This window comes from Scylla paramamosain, chromosome 42, assembly GCF_035594125.1.
Source record: "Scylla paramamosain isolate STU-SP2022 chromosome 42, ASM3559412v1, whole genome shotgun sequence".
In the NCBI taxonomy this organism is placed as follows: Eukaryota; Metazoa; Arthropoda; class Malacostraca; order Decapoda; family Portunidae; genus Scylla; species Scylla paramamosain.
The window spans coordinates 7,060,001-7,077,500 of NC_087192.1; the positions used below are offsets into that span (position 1 = coordinate 7,060,001).

Consider the following 17,500-nt stretch of genomic DNA (forward strand, 5'->3'; position numbering starts at 1 on the left):
CAAAACTGATTCTGAAAAAAAAAGTAAAGAAATCGAAATTATAAACGAGAGAATTATACGTGGAATTACTCGTATTAAAGCAAAGGACAAAGGCAAAGAAAAACTGCGGAAAGGGAAGAGAAAAATACATAGAAACGACAAACGTAGAACAAAGGAACTCGGAAAAAAGGGAAGGTAAAAAAGAAGAAAACAATATGTGGGAAAAGAGCAAGTGAAATTACGAAGAGCGGTTGTTACGAAACGATGAGAGAGAGAGAGAGAGAGAGAGAGAGAGAGAGAGAGAGAGAGAGAGAGAGAGAGAGAGAGAGAGAGAGAGAGAGAGAGTTATCCATCACCAGCATCAAAATATTATTATCTCTAAAACACATACATAAACATTTTAACGACGCCGTAAACGAAGATGAATGAAGGCACGAAATATGAGGTTTAGAAGGAACAGGAAAGAGGAATAAGGGTAAAAGCACCAAACTCAACTACTTTTACCTTCCATTTCCCACTGAAAATTGCTCCCTCCTCTCTATATTTGATACCCTAAATATCACTAAGTTTATACATTAACTAAATTAACTTTCCCTTCATTTTTTTTCACTTTTACGATTCAAAATAGCAATCTTTCCTCTTGCTTTCTCTCGAATCTTTAAATTGCATTATTTCTTTCTATATTTAGTACTGTAACAATTTAAATCTATATAATAACCACATTAATATTCTTTTCACTTTTCCACCCTTACGATTTAAAACGGTAATCTCCATCTCTTCTCTTGCTTTTTCTTGATTCTCTAAATTGCATAATTTCTTTCCATATTTAATACCGAGCAGTTTAAATCTATATATTACCTACATTAACTTTCCCTTCACTTTTCCACCCTTACGATTTAAAATGGTAATCTCTCTCCACTCTTGCTTTCTCTTGCTTCCAGTCTCTCTCTCCTTCTCCCCCTCGCACCTCGTAAACAGCGTGGGGTCCTTGCGTCGCCCTTACGGCATTCCGCACCAGGGTATTAATTAAGAGCCAGCGGAGCCAGACGAGCCTCACACCACAGGAATAAACCATAATGAAAGTAATAGACGGGGAGGTAAGGGTGGCGTGTGTGTGTGTGTGTGTGTGTCTGTGTGTGTGTGTGTTCGTCTCTCTCTCTCTCTCTAAGAACAGATAGTTTGTTGTTGTTGTTTTAATCGTTGTTGTTTATGTTGATTGTGGTGATTCTGTTAATGCTTCTGTTGATGTTCTTTTCATTATTTTTTGTTATTCATACCGTAAGTGATTTTCAAATGTCGGAGTTAGTGTTTTATTCCTGCTGGTCTTAATGTTATTCTTACTGCTTTCCTTGCTTGCCTCTCCGTTATATAGTGATGAGAATATTTCTTTACGTAAGTCGGGTTCTGGTCAAGGGCAAGAAATCCAGATGAAAAAAGCTTACTGAGGGTGCCTGTCCCTTTAAAGAAAACCGTTCAAAAGCGAAGTCTTGATTACATTGTGACTGCTTGATGTTGAAGAAAGGAGATATTTATTATACTCTGCTTTGAACTCAGCAAACACTGATCTTATTTTAATTTTCCTAGTTGTCTTTTATTATTCTCTCTCTTTCTTTATATTTCATATCCATGTTTGTTGATTGCTTGAAATTCTTTATCTCTATCAACTCTTTGACTTTCCTTTGATCCTTTCTCGTAGACTTTCGTAATAATACTAGTAATAATAATAATAACAATAATAATAATAATAATAATAATAATAATAATAATAATAATAATAATAATAATAATAACAATAAGAATAACAAACAACTTATTCGAATCGCCTCCTTCCTGGTAATCAAAGCACACGAACAGCAGAATAAGGAAAGAAAAAATGCAAAAATGAACAAAGATGAAACGATGCTTGTAAACTAAGATAATCTTGGCCGGGAACACAAAACACGCCGTAAAGAGAATACCAATTAAGAAATAAGAGAAAATGGTATTAACCCATAAAAAGTAATGATGAGAATAAACACCATGACTTAACTGGGGTAATCATCGTCTCACACACACACACACACACACACACACACACACACACACACACACACACACACACACACACACACACACACACACACACACACACGCTCAATCCCTTCATTTACTATGTTGATATAAGCTCCCGTCCCTTCCTCCCTTTTTATTTTTTTTTATTTGTTTGCGTCTTAATATCTTCCCGGTTGTAAACAGACAGTCTCCCTAAAATTTGGCTGGAGGTTTATACGGGTAATTCTGATTCCACCTCGAGGGATGTAACCAGTGTGGGTTCTTCCTTCGTGTGCTGCTATCATTTGTTGATTGTGTGCTGAGAAGAGAGTGATTGGTGTTGTTGCTGTTGCTCTTGTTGTTATATTTGTTGTTCTTGTTCTTGTGGTAGTGATGGTGGTGATGATGGTGATAATGGAATTACTACTACTACTACTACTACTACGACTACTACTGCTACTACTACTACTACTATTACTATTTCTTCTTCTCCTTCTCCTTCTTCTCCTTCTCCTTCTTCTCCTTCTCCTTCTTCTTCTCCTTTTCCTTCTTCTCCTTCTCCTTTTCCTTCTCCTCCTTCTCCTTTTCCTTCTCCTCCTTCTCCTTTTCCTTCTCCTTTTCCTTCTTCTTCTTCTTCTTCTTCTTCTTCTTCTTCTTCTTCTTCTTCTTCTTCTTCTTCTTCTTCTTCTTCTTCTTCTTCTTCTTCTTCTTCTTCTTCTTCTTCTTCTTCTTCTTCTTCTTCTTCTTCTTCTTCTTCTTCTTCTTCTTCTTCTTCTTCTTCTTCTTCTTCTTCTTCTTCTTCTTCTTCTTCTTCTTCTTCTTCTTCTTCTTCTTCTTCTTCTTCTTCTTCTTCTTCTTCTTCTTCTTCTTCTTCTTCTTCTTCTTCTTCTTCTTCTTCTTCTTCTTCTTGTTCTTGTTCTTGTTCTTGTTCTTGTTCTTGTTCTTGTTCTTGTTCTTGTTCTTGTTCTTGTTCTTCTTCTTCTTCTTCTTCTTCTTGTTCTTCTTGTTCTTCTTGTTCTTGTTCTTCTTGTTCTTCTTGTTCTTCTTGTTCTTCTTCTTCTTCTTCTTCTTCTTCTTCTTCTTCTTCTTCTTTCCTGTCGCTAATGCTGTTGTCATTATTCTTCTTTATCTCGGTCTAAATTGTCTTCTTTCCTTTATATTTCTTCTTCATCAGCTTTTTTTCTTTTCCATTCGACTGTTTCTTTTGCTTCATATATTTATCTTTAAACTAAACTCTGTATGGGATTTTTTTTTTATTCTTTTTTAAAATTTAATTTCAGAATCTGCAATATTTTTCTTTTATTTTAGTGTTATATTTCCCCTCCCTCTCTTCGTCTGTGCCTCCAGTTTATTCCCATTTACTCAGACCCTCTCTCGTTCTTCCTCCTTTCCCCATTAGCTGTTTTTTGCTCCTCTCCTATTTCCTCTCTCTCTCTCTCTCTCTCTCTCTCTCTCTCTCTCTCTCTCTCTCTCTCTCTCTCTCTCTCTCTCTCTCTCTCTCTCTCTCTCTCTCTCTCTTCGCTCTCCCCTTCCCTTCTTTTATCTGCTCTTCTTCCATTTTCCGTTTCCCCTTCCCTTCCTCTTCCCTTTCTTTATCACTCTGCCTCATATAAGAACGAAGGAGAGCGGAAAGAAAGCCAGTCTTTCCATAAACCTTTTCTTTTCGACCAGAGAGAGAGAGAGAGAGAGAGAGAGAGAGAGAGAGAGAGATTGCAATATGTATCTAGACAGACAAACGGACAGACAGACAAACGACATCAGAGAAAATATATATAACATTATTCATTTTACGATATTTTCTCACATTTTATTTCTTAATAAATGTAATGACATTTCCTTTCCCAGTAATATGTTTTTGCAGTTCATCTTTACTAAATATTTTTGTTTTTTTCCTTATTTTTTTCCTTTTCTGCGTTTTCTTTCCGGTAGAGTTGAGTTTTAGGAGTTTAATTTCGTTTTCTTTCATTAATATGTATAACGTTTTCTGTAAACTTTTTTCTTTGTTTCTTTCCTTTTTTTTATGTGCGTAGTTTAGTTTGGTGCTTCTGTCAGTGTTTATATATATATATATATATATATATATATATATATATATATATATATATATATATATATATATATATATATATATATATATATATATATATTTTTTCCTGCTTCTTCTTCTTCTTCTTCTTCAGTTTATGTTGTGGTTCCCTAGGTGTTAAATGTATTCCTGTGTGTGTGTGTGTGTGTGTGTGTGTGTGTGTGTGTGTGATATTTTATATTCAAGTCCATCCATCCTCTTGCCCTTTTTTTTTTCAGTTTTCACTCCTCTATTTTTCTTTCCTCTGTCTCTCCCTCCCTCCCCTTTCACTACCACCACCACCAGTTTCGTCTCTCTCTCTCTCTCTCTCTCTCTCTCTCTCTCTCTCTCTCTCTCTCTCTCTCTCTCTCTCTCTCTCTCTCTCTCTCTCTCTCTCTCTCTCTCTCTCTCTTCCCATAAGCCTCACCTCCTTCCCTTTAAGCATCATCTCTCCTCCTCCTCCTTTTCCTCCTCTCTCTCTCTTCTACTCTCTTCTCTCCAGCACCCGTCCCAGTAACTTCCCATTCCATCTCTCCACCCCTTCGTCCCCTCCTTCACTCAGTCTCCAGGGAGCGTGGCCTTGCTCCTCATACTCCACATCGGTTTCCGAGACCCTAGCTCAGATATTCTACCTGAAGTGCACGCCGAGGAACATAATGGTCTGCCTGCTTCAATATTGTATGGGGTTAAATATTTCGTGTGATGTGCTGTACTAGGTTTGTGTTCTTGTGTTGGTGTGGGTGGTAAGGAAGGTAATAGTGCTTAAGATACCTGGAAATTCATTATATTTTAGAATACTTTAACTTATCTTAGCGTATCTTACCCTACGCTACCCTACCTTGTCTCACCTTCCCGTGCCTTGCCTTACCCTTGCCTTAAAAGAAGCCGTATTTCATCGACTTGATGGCAGGGTGGGTGACGAGGAAGCTAAGATAATAATAGTGTTTAAGATACCTGAATATTCCTTATATTTTACTTACTTTACCTTACCTTACCTTCCCGTGCCTTGCCTTTCCTTGCCTTGCCTAAAAGAAGCCGTATTTCACTGACTTGATGGCAGGCTGGGTGACGAGGAAGCTGAGGTGTAAATATTTTGATATTTTACCCTTATCTTACCCTACCTTACTTCACCTTACTATACCTTACCATACCTTACCTTCCCTAACTTACCTTAAAGAGGTAGAATCTCCCTGACACGGTGGCTGACTGGGTAACGAGGAAGCCGAGATGTATTCCTTCCCCTAATCTACAGAGAGCGGAAAAGTAAAGGAAACTGTAGGTCGAGGCGAGGGGAGAAAATGGGGAAAGGAAAGGAGAACGGGAGACGCCCAGGAGATGAGAATAGAAGATGGATGACTCTAAAATGAGGAAGAAGTTGAATATAATAGTTAGGATTAGGGTAGAGGAGGGAAGATGTAGGGCGAGGGAAGGTATGAAGGGAAACTGAAGCCTAGACGAGGAGAAGCGAAGAGGAAGAAGGATTAGACGTAAAATAAATATGATGAATAATCAGAAGGAAATGACATAGAGCGCAGGGAAGGGAGAGTGTGTGAGGATTAGGCTGGAGGGAGAAAAGTGGCTGAGGAATAGAGGCAATGATGAGAGAGAGAGAGAGAGAGAGAGAGAGAGAGAGAGAGAGAGAGAGAGAGAGAGAGAGAGAGAGAGACGTAAGGGGAAAAATTATGAGTTTGAGAGACGAGAAAGACTGTACGAAGAAAATGTGGTGGAGAAAAATAAGGATGGACGTGAGGTGTGTGTGTGTGTGTGTGAGAGAGAGAGAGAGAGAGAGAGAGAGAGAGAGAGAGAGAGAGAGAGAGAGAGAGAGAGAGAGAGAGAGAGAGAGAGAGAGAGAGAGAGAGAGAGAGAGAGAGAGAAGAGAAGGAAGGAGCTAATGTGGACTAATGAAAGAAAAGCCTCAGCTGCTCAGTCTGATGCCACCTTAATCTCCGCCTCTGACGCCATAACGGGGCTCCTCCTCCTCCTCCTCCTCCTCCTCCTCCTCCTCCTGACCTTCCTGCTTTCCCGTCATTGTTTTGTTTTTTTGTTGCTGTTGTTGATGGTGTTGTTGTTGTTGTTGTTGTTGTTGTTGTTGTTGGTGGTGGTGGTGTTGTGAATTCCTCTCTTCTCCTCCTCCTCCTCCTCCTCCTCCTCCTCCTCCTCCTCCTCCTGGTCATCAGTATCATTGGCTTCATCAGCCCTCTCCTTCCACTTGGCCGCTTCCTCCACCTCTTTTTCCTCCTCCTCTTCCTCTTCCTCGTTTTGTTCATCAATATCATTAGCATCATCTTCCTTCCCCTTTTCCATCCTCCTCATCATCCACCACCACCACCACCACCACCACCTACATGATGTTGCTGTTGTTGGTGGTAAAGGAGATAACTTGTAATGGCTAGCCAAGTCTTATACAACAGCTAGTTTTCATGAGCAGGGGTCCTTCACAACCGTTAAGACACAACACAAGGACTGCCACTAGATTCCCTTTCCTTCCCTATGCATGTCAGTGACCTAATTTGTATCAGTTCATAAGTTATTGGTGATAGTAAAGAAGGAATGTTTTGAGTGCATCCGCTTGGTGTCTGGATGACTATAAGAAGCAGAGGGTTTTCATTATAGTCGTGTCTTGAAGAAACGAAAGGAGAATACAAATGAATGCTTTGTAGTGTCCTGGTGTCTATTTTTTTTTCTTTTTCACAGTGGTTGTCAGTATTCGTCCCAGGCAGTACAAAAGCATCAGTTTAATCTTATTCGGGATAACACTGGAAATTTAAGCAAGTTTATGATGATACTGATATTCATCCACTACAATTATACATTTATTTATTTTATTCCAACCAACAACAAAGTATTAAAGATCATTTTGAAACTGTCGCTTGTCGTAAATGTAGTTAAGTTGAATTGACCGATTGAAAATATTTGCGCCTCAACAACGAGATCATATAGCGCTGCAAGGCCAAACGGAAATCAGGCCAAGGTCATTATGATGTTCAGATGATAATAGTGTTTGTTACGAGAAAATCCAGAATAATACATTTTTTTACGATGTGCAGGTACTTAGCGTGATCCCGTCATGTTAATTATCCCTGGAGAGTAATGACGTGCCGATAAGGACCCCGCCTATAGGGAAGGATTGACAAAAAAACATCTTGGTCTTCTGTGCTCATCTTCGCACGCCAGGGAAGGCTAACGGAGAGCTGTAAAGAATAACACAACTTATTCTAAGGTTCAGGAAGGAAACTTTACGATAAAAAAAAATAAAAAAAAAATGTTGGGCTTGGACACTCATCTATGTACAGGGAGAAGGCGTGTATCAGTACAGAGGTTAAGAAAATAGAGTATGAAGAAAGTCTAAAGAGTGGTTTTTATTTAGTATAGCAACATACTAGAGGACACGAATATTCCATTTTTGGAAGAAATATGACTGAGACTGACTACACGGAATTCCTCGTTAGCAAGAAACTGCTCCACTTTGAGTGTCACACGAGGGAAAATTAATGCAAAGCGATGAAACGTGAGCATCAGGCGGAGCTTCTTTCTGAATCGTGTTCTTGATTGGAGCGCGCTTCAAATCAGTTCGAAAATGAAGAACTTGTTTTGTTTTTTGAGAAACTGAAAAAAAAATAATAAAAATAAATAAATAAATCAAACTAAAAACGCATATATTTTAAAAATACTACGTGGATTTGAGATATTTACTTTTATTTAAATTTTACGTGTTGGAGAAACTAGAAGCACCTCTCCACTGCCTCCCATGTATACTGTTGCGCACTGTCAACACATCGTAGTACCTCCACTGAATATTTATAGTCTACAAAAATTCCTCTCTCATTGTCCCCAGAATGTCTACACCTGTCGCCTGGCACACCGTTCCTGCCACACCTGTCCCAAGAGTCACAGGTGTGGTGTCCTCTAAGGTTTTTCGAGTCGGTATTTGTCGCCTCGCCTCTCGCCTACACTGAAGGGGATCTCATCTCAGTGGTGTGGAATGCTATGTTTTCTTATTATAATTGTGCTGTGTTCGTTACCTTTGGCTTTCTGATCTCTCTCTCTCTCTCTCTCTCTCTCTCTCTCTCTCTCTCTCTCTCTCTCTCTCTCTCTCTCTCTCTCTCTCTCTCTCTCTCTCTCTCTCTCTCTCTCTCTCTCTCTCTCTCGGTCTCAGTCTCCTTGTTCTCACCCTCGTCTTCTTTATGCACCTCTTTTTGTTTTACTTGCATTCCTCCTCTTCCTCCTCTTCCTCTTTCTCTTCCTTTTCCTCTTCGTCTTCCTCTTCCTCCTTCCTCATCCATTCTTTTCGCCTCATTTGCTTCCCCCAAACATGAGATTTCCAAGCGTGGATTCAAATATTTGTTTTCTTTGACATAGATTAGACTTTCTGTTGCAGATAACGAGATTAGAACTTTTCGTCTCGCTTACTTGTTATTTACCTTTACTGTAATCACGTTATCGAGTGTGTTTCCGCTTCGACAAACACATTCATCCGGATTTCATAGATCTTGCTGGCTATATACGTGCTACATGGTGCACACACACACACACACACACACACACACACACACACACACACACACACACACACACACACTCATATACAGTAAAACGAAACACAATACATACAAGTACACATGCAAAACTACGAGAGAGAGAGAGAGAGAGAGAGAGAGAGAGAGAGAGAGAGAGAGAGAGAGAGAGAGAGAGAGAGAGAGAGAGAGAGAGAGAGAGAGAGAGAGAGAGAGAGAGAGAGAGAGAGAGAGCATGAAAAAGAAAATGATTATATACTCTTTTAGTGGATTGTAAATTATATGTAAGGATGAATATGAATAGGACACACACACACACACACACATACACACACACACACACACACACACAGCCCAGTAAACTTAACCCAATTGCAACCATTTTTGTTTCTACTTTGCGTTTTTGCGTTTATTTTCCTTGTGTGTGTGTGTGTGTGTGTGTGTGTGTGTGTGTGTGTGTGTGTGTGTTTTGGCTGTGTTGAGTATAATCCCACCCCAAAAATATACGACTTTTTTGTATTTGTGTATGTTGTTTTGTTAATTGATTTTGTTGTTCAGATTGGTATTTATTCGTTGTCATGCGTACTCGTGCCATTTTTTATTCATTTTTATTTCTTTTTAAAGTTTTGGGGTTTAAGGTTTTATGGATTTTCAAGCTTCGATATGGTAATAATTCTCATATGTCCTTTTTTATCATCTGTCATTCATTTTATTTATGTATTCATTCATTGCATTCGTCTTTGTTTGTGTATTTGTTCGCTCATTCTTTGTATCTCTCTCTCTCTCTCTCTCTCTCTCTCTCTCTCTCTCTCTCTCTCTCTCTCTCTCTCTCTCTCTCTCTCTCTCTCTCTCTCTCTCTCTCTCTCTCTAATGAGCCAATTAACCCGCCAGATCGGGTATCATAGCCTCCACTGCAGTAAGTTTTGAAAGTAGCCATTACATGTGCATTGCTCTGAGAACCATTCACTAATTACTGGGCTGCATTCTTTTAATACGATACCCTTCGAATTTTCAGAACACTCGGCAGATTTCTTTTCTTTTTCTGTCAGTTTTTTTTTTCTCGTATGACCATTAGTTTTTTTTTAATTTCAGTCCTTCCGTGGGTGAAAAAATCGTAGCGATTTTGTATCAAATTGCCTTTATGTAAAGCACGTACGAGTTGTAGCTAAATATATCTTTTTTTTTTTTATTTCAGTCACAAGTTATTCGTTTTTACCATTCTTTATCTCAGAATCGCACCGTATGTTACCATAAATATGACGTTGGTTATTTGCAAAGACTTTTTTTATATTACAGTAATAAATAAGTACATTTCGCTGAGTCCTTACGGTTTTTTTAACTCGATATTTTCCCAAATATTGCCTCCAAAATTCCCTGGATTATTTGCAAAATCTTTTTTTTTTTTATATCATTATACATTACAGTGACAAGCAAATACCCTTTGCGCAATCCTTACATTTCTGTAACTCGAAATTGCCCCAACTGCTACACAAAATCTAATCATTTACAAAATTTTTTATTTTACACCGCAGTAATTAATAGGTACATTATGCACAATTCTTACGATTCTGTAACACGAAATTGGCCCAAATATTCCACCAATATAGCCTGGACTATTAACACGACCTCATAAAATTTTACAGTGCTCAGCTCACTAATTGCTGCCTTCGTAGGTCAATGTGGAATCGTTTGAATGTCCACAGATAACAATTAAAATGCTGGAAATGAGACGAAATGACCTGCAAACCTGACAAGCAGCCATTAGGGTTGTCATTACCTGGGCATCACCTCGCTGCCTTCAAATTTCACCAAACACTAACAAGGTAACCAGTATATATAACAGGATGCCAGCCTGATAATGACTGGCAGTGCTCCTTCACCTGTAAGTTATGATATATTATGTTTATGAAAGTTCACGCTAGACTGGACGCTCTGAAGGCAATAGAGTTTTGATTTTCACTTCATTAAACCTTTTGGTGAATAGAAGTGCAAACTGTTTCCCGCCCATCATTTCTCCGATGCATTTATTTGACGAATGTGGGAACGATATCGCCAAACTTATCGGATTCAGGGGAATTCTGTGTGTGTGTGTGTGTGTGTGTGTGTGTGTGTGTGTGTGTGTGTGTGTGTGTGTGTGTGTGTGAGTGAGTGTGTGTTGCTCTGTTTCATTAGTCTAATTCCAGTACTGTCTTCTCTTCACCAGCAGCATCATGCGGACAATTCATAGGAAAAAGTTTCACATTTTATTGGCACAGTGACAATTCCTCGGTGACCTTCATGTTTCAGGTCCACGATGCAATAATGAAGGCTAATCAATCAATTAATCCCACGCCACACTGCTGCCTCTCCATGCTATACTTTTCTCTTCATATTTCTCTTCCACTCCTTTCGTTTTTCTTCCTTCCTCTTTCGTTTCCTTTTCCTTTCGTTTCTCTTTCCTCTCCTTTCGTTTCTCCTTTATTTTTCGTCTCGTTTATCCTTAATTTCCTTTCATTTCTATTTAAATTTTTCCTTCATTTCTTTTTTCTCTCTCTCTGGTTTCTTTTCGCTTCACCATTTCCTTTCCTTTCATTTACTCTTTTTTCCCTCTTTTCCTCTTTTGTTTCTCCTCCATTTCTTTTCGTTTCTCCTTTTTTCTTTGGTTTTCCCTTCATTTCCTCTTTTCCTCCTCCCTCTCCTCTCTGGAATTTATCTCCTCGCTTTACTATTCCGATAAGTTATTTTTTTTCTAGTTACTTTCCTGTTCCTTTTTTTCCTTAATGTTCTCTCTCTCTCTCTCTCTCTCTCTCTCTCTCTCTCTCTCTCTCTCTCTCTCTCTCTCTCTCTCTCTCTCTCTCTCTCTCTCTCTCTCTCTCTCTCTCTCTCTCTTGGTTTTGGTTCACTTCTTGGTCTTTTGGAGGTTCATGTTTCCCCGAGTCTCTTAAGGGAAATGACACGTGTATTTGCTGCTCTGGTCCAGTCTTGGGTCACATTCCCTTCGACGTGTCTGGCAAGGTGACGTCACGCGTGTGGGAAGCGTCTTTGATGGTGATCGAAAACAGGTGCATGGTGTGTTTGGCGTAGGTTGTTTTCATCTACAATATGTGAACACGTTTTCTATTTAACGTGCTATTCATGGTTTTATAGAATCTTTTTTTTTTTTTTTGGTGAATGGGTGTCTGTTTTCTCTTGTATCTACGGTGTTGGTGGTGGTGTTTGGTCATATTTGGTACTCTTCCCTTGTTGTTCCTTAGTTTGTTATATTTATGCTCTTTTTTTCAGGCATTTAATATAATTTCAGTAACAGTAACTAGTAAACTTGATTTGTGCTCGGAGGAGTTCGTTTTTATATCACTGACTACTGTGTGTGTAGGAAGACACATATAAAAACTTAGTCTGCGCTCCTGAAGCCTAAGGAGATCTGTAATTGAAAGCATATTAAGAGAATATTAAATCTGAGTTTCCATACCACCTTCCCAGCTCATTTGTTTTAATTTTCTCTACAACATCAATAACAGTTGTAGGTTAGTCTCACCGTCCCTTGTCCCGCCACTAAGTCCGTCTAGGCCGTGTGCGAGGCGAGCACCTTTAGGAATCCACCTGCTCAGTCTGCCTTGTCGTTTGCCTTGCTTCCCACGATCTTTCTCCTTCCCCCGCTGCGTCCTTGTTTAGGCTGGTTGGTACACCTGTCCGCCTCCGCCCAGGTGTCGGACGCCGTCTCACAGGAGTTGTTTGTCATGTAACTGTGACTGTAACTCTCCCTTAGTGACTGAATCTTCGTATATTGATCATCATTTTGTTTTTTTAGGGTGTTTTGTTTTCTTTGTGAGTGTGTGTCGGAACTTTTGTCTTTCTCATCGTGTGTGTGTGTGTTTCCCGAGGTTGTGTTGTTGGTTTCGTCTTGTATACCTAATGCATACATGCCCTTGACTGCACTCTCCGCCACATACGTCAGACGGATCGGAGCAATCGCTCACTGTTGCCTCACAATCTGGATCTGCAGTGTTTCCTGTTGTTTGCGGGCTGGTGAACCTTACGAAGAAGATGAAGTGTCCGCATCTCATACATATTATTGTATTGCTTTTTGCCTGCCTCTTCTTTACTGCTGACACTTGCAAGTCTTACACAGAAGCTCGCAGCCCTCAGTTCGTCTCGGCAGACAGCGTGAAGACCTGAGTAGGGGAGATTGGTGGCCACTTTTGTTATTTCATGTGGTCGGAACTTCCTCTTTGGTAGGTAACTCGCAGTGATAGGGATAACTTGTGTAAGGAGTTCAGTAACCTATGGAACTAATACTCATTGAACCACAGGTCAAAGCAGTTGCCGTGAGTGAGGCAGGAAAGTCGTTCACCGTGTAATGGAAGTTGTAGTGTCAGTATTTATAGCACATTTCTTTCACAATACATCCTGTTGCTTCCGTCACGTTGTTATGTCCTGTGCAAAAGAGAAGTCACTGGTTTCACATGCTTTGGTTAGTGATAAGTATAATGTTATAGATGAATCGGTCATATCCTGTTAGTTCCTTTAAGGTAGTACGTCTCGAGCAGAATAAATCTATGGTTTACACGGAATTGCTTGATTAGTGCTAATTATTGTGTTGCAGATGAATAGATCTGGCATTTTCCAAACTGCAACTTTAGTGATCATTATCAAGAATCACCATTGTTACTAGTAAGAAATGTTTTAACTACGTACATAACATATTCTCCTTTTAACAGTCGCCTTTCCCCACGCTATTCGCCCCTAGTGACGGACTGTCCTTCTTTTCCTGCTTACTCTACATCTCAATAATGCGGATCACCACAACCGCCTTCTACCCCGCCCAGCGCTGCCGCTCCTACGAAGCAAGGAAGCAAATTCGGCTGAGCTCCTTCAGGCGCTTTTTCTCTCTCAAATGCTCGCGGTTCTTTCGTTAGTCTTGCTCACCGGCGATACCACTGGAACTTGTTGTACCGTACAGACTCTTACTGCTCTTTCTTCCTGTTCGTTTCAGATAGATGTCACTTTTTTCTTTTCTTTTTTATCTTTTTTTTTTCTATTTATACTTAGTTTTAGGCATCCGTTTTCTGTTTGACTTCTCTTTTTCACTTTTTTTTTTATTTATTCAGTTTGTATTAATGATGTAAAGTTTAAGTTTGCGCGTTTATTGTTTTTCCTTTATTTTTTTTGTTGTTTTATTTAAGTGTATCGTGTATGCTTCACACACACACACACACACACACACACACACACACACACACACACACACACACACACACACACACACACACACACACGACTGTGCAGAGACCTACGTGACATTTACAAAATGATAAGAAATGAAATGAGATAAAGAGAGAGAGAGAGAGAGAGAGAGAGAGAGAGAGAGAGAGAGAGAGAGAGAGAGAGAGAGAGAGAGAGGACAGGAGGAAAGGATGTGTGTTAGGAAGGGGGTGAGGGAGGGAGAGACAGAGAGAGATTGCCGTGTCTGAGAGAGAAACAGGTAAATTAATCATCAGCACACCTGGGAATATATAGTAGAGATGAGGAGGAGGGAAGACACAGACGAGAACAGGTAGGGAGGAAGGCCAACACACACAAACAGAGAGAGAGAGAGAGAGAGAGAGAGAGAGAATATATATGTATTGAAGCGTATATTAAAGCTTTACACAAGTTCACAAACGCCTGGAGAGGAATTCAGTGGAGACCTAAAGCTTACCTGGCCAAAGGTGCATCCACTCTAGGATTCCCCTCACCTGTTGCTGTGGAGGGAATGCGACCCACTCATGTTTTCCCTCCCTCCTTCCCTCCCTCCTTATTCCTGTCTGCCCTGCCCTTCCCTCTCCTTCCCGTCCTCTCCTTTCATCTATCCTTTCTCCGTTCGTGCTTCTCTTTCCTCTCTTTCCTTTCATCCCTGCCTCCTTTCCCTCCTGTCTCTCTCTCTCTCTCTCCCCCTTATCCTTTGCCTCATTTTCGCTTCCTCTCTCTTTCCCTTCCACGCTCCCTTCCTTTTACTCTCCCTCTTTACGTCCTTACGAGTGTAATCACCCTTTTTGCCCCGTATTGTTGTGCCGTCCTTTGATCGCCAGGCTCTGGGCGGCCTGGGTTCACTGCTGATTTCCGTTCGCCGTCTTGCTATCGTCGTTGTTGTTGTCGTTTTAGTCCTCGGTTCTCGTCCTCGTCCTTGTCCTTCTCTCCTTTATTAGCGATATTTTTTTATTTTATTTTATGTAAGAGGAACACTGGCTTAGAGTATCAAAAGGAAGAAAGGGAAAAGATCCACCGTCAATGCCAGTCCCCAGAGAGAAAGCCAGGATGGTTATCCAAAATTGGAGGATGAGTGTCTTGAAATTTTTCTTCGTAATGCCTACGTCTTTCCCTTTCCCTCTTCGTCGTTCATATCTCCCTCCACCTCATCCCTTCGCCTGCCCCTTTGTTTATGCACGTAGGATTCACCGCCTCAGTCCAGATGGAGAGAATCATATTTGTTATTCCTGTTCTCCTAATACGTCACTGACTTGTGTCGGTATTGCTATTGGAGCGTTTGAAGGAAAAACGTGATTGGCTATTGATGTATTCAAAGACAAAATGTATTGTTATTGCAGTGTTTGCTGATGCCGCTTGATACTCATCACTCGTACACTGACAGAAGCAGGAAACAAATACCATTCATGAAGAGCGAACACCGGAACGAGTCGTCAAATTTGGAAGTCAGCGGGGACACCAGCCAGACAACAGAGGACGGGGCAAATTTTTTTAGGCAACTGTTACGAACGCACGGGAATAATTAATGCAGCTAAGCAGAGCATTACCCCTCAGCCTCGCTTTATATGAGATTGTGAGTATGGAAGCATAGTCGGTTTGGCATTTGTGAGGGAAAAAAATTGAAATGTCAGAGAAGTTAATATGCCCGCTTTGAAATTGTGAAATGTTAGTGTCTGAGAAATTCATTAATTCAGTTATGACATTTATGAAGAAATCCAAAAGTCTCTTTGAAAGGAAATCCTAAAAAGTTTTAGTATTGTTGATGCATTCACCTTCCAGGGAATCAAAATAACAATATTCAGGATTTCAGCTTCACCTTCCAAAACAAACATGTAATTTCCCTGCACTAAGTCTCATCAGACCTCCAGTGGGCCACGCAGGTCAGCTTTAGCGAACCCAATATCTCTTCAGCGCAGTTGATATCGCCTACACAATGTCATATGAGAGGAGACTAGACACACAAAATTGGCTTTTTCTCCCTGTCAAAGCTCACCTGCCGACCCAGCATGAATAAGCACTGAACCCTTTTTTTGCCATCGAAAACGGTACAAATCTTCTTTCGGTTCTGAAAAAAAGTAACTGGAATGAAGGCAACACGTCCACTGGTTTTGTTAAGTTCCGGAAAGCCTTTTTAAAAACTCAAATCATGAAGGAATAGAACAAGCTCCCGAACAGCGTCGCGCGATGAAACACAATGTCCTTGTTAAAAAATCACGTCGGTTAGTGTGGCAATAATTTGTCATATGAACATTTCTCTTCGTCACCACATAAATTCTCTCTCTCTCTCTCTCTCTCTCTCTCTCTCTCTCTCTCTCTCTCTCTCTCTCTCTCTCTCTCTCTCTCTCTCTCTCTCTCTCTCTCTCTCTCTCTCTCTCTCTCTCTCTCTCTCTCTCTCTCTCTCTCTCTCTCTCCGCACCTTAAAATATTCAGCAATACCCGGCACCACGCCAGTCCCTGAACCGATTAATGTTACTTTAAATCCCACAAATTCCTCTGCCGAAATAGAGTTATACACCAAGCTGGAAAATAAATATGACTCTGAAAGGGCATAGGCGATTGTAAGGCTCGGGTGGGTGTTTACTTATTCAGTGAGAGAAGGAAAGTACTGCCGCCATATTGTCTGGTTGAGTTCCGCACTGAGTAAGGTTGTATTCTATTTACTATAGAAATACAGTACCTCCCCTATGCGAGATTCTTTTCCCTACTGGTTCGTTGAAATCTGGACTTCCTGTGGCTCTTCTGTGCGTCCAGTTCCATGTATTTTTGTTCGATGGGTGTTTGTCGAGGGAATGGGAGAGGAAGTCATGTTTTATGAAGGGCTGTAGGGTTTGTTCGATTTTGTTTTGTTAAAGTGCGCAAGGAAAACGATGATAAAGGTTTCTATGTAGAGGTGATTATTTATTTATTTATTTATTTATCTTTCTTGACGTTTGTTTCAAAGATTTAAGTTTTAGTACCAGATTTTTTTTTCTATTTATCTATTTACACCACGGAAAAAAAAAAAAATTTGAAAACGAGCGAAAAAATGGGAAGACTATTTTGGATAAATGGCATTGCTCTCCATTTGATGTTTCTTTTTCAAGAATTCTCACGTTAAAAACAAAAAAAATGACATTCACCAAAATAATATATATAAAAAGAAAAAAAAACAAGAGAACGAGAAGAAAATTATGGAAGGATTCTTTAGATAAATGGTATTCATCTTTATTTGGTGCTTTTTTCAAGGATTCTCATGTTTTACACCAGAAGGTCATTCTGTAAAGGTCATACACGTTCATTGACATTATTGCAGTTCCTGTCCATGTGATTTGTTCGTGGAAAGGTCAGATAGGAAATTGATGCTTTTTTTTTTCCTCTCTTTCACCCTCTTTTCGTTCGTCTGAAGTCCATGATGAACTCTCTTCGCGGTTTTATGTTGGTAATCAATCTTCCTTTCTTTGTGTGTGTGTGTGTGTGTGTGTGTATATGAGTGAGTGAGTGAGTGAATGTGTACAGTTATCGCAGTCTATGTCATGAGGCGGTAAGAATTCTTTAACTACAACGTTAGGGAGGGAGGGAGAGAGAGAGAGAGAGAGAGAGAGAGAGAGAGAGAGAGAGAGAGAGAGAGAGAGAGAGAGAGAGAGAGAGAGAGAGAGTGTGCGAATAAAAAAAAAATCTTTGAAGGAACCCCACTCCGTTTATATCATAG

At 40.1% G+C, this 17,500-nt stretch overlaps 1 protein-coding gene across 1 annotated transcript in view; it reads left to right on the forward strand.

Moving 5' to 3' along the window:
• The window catches only part of LOC135093343 (uncharacterized), a 162,007-nt gene that overhangs the window by 27,804 nt on the left and 116,703 nt on the right, over positions 1-17,500 (forward strand). Inside the window, exon 3 of the mRNA XM_063992549.1 lies at positions 7,911-8,050. The gene's annotated coding sequence lies outside the window, so the exon portion shown is untranslated. The remainder of the gene's footprint in view (positions 1-7,910; positions 8,051-17,500) is intronic.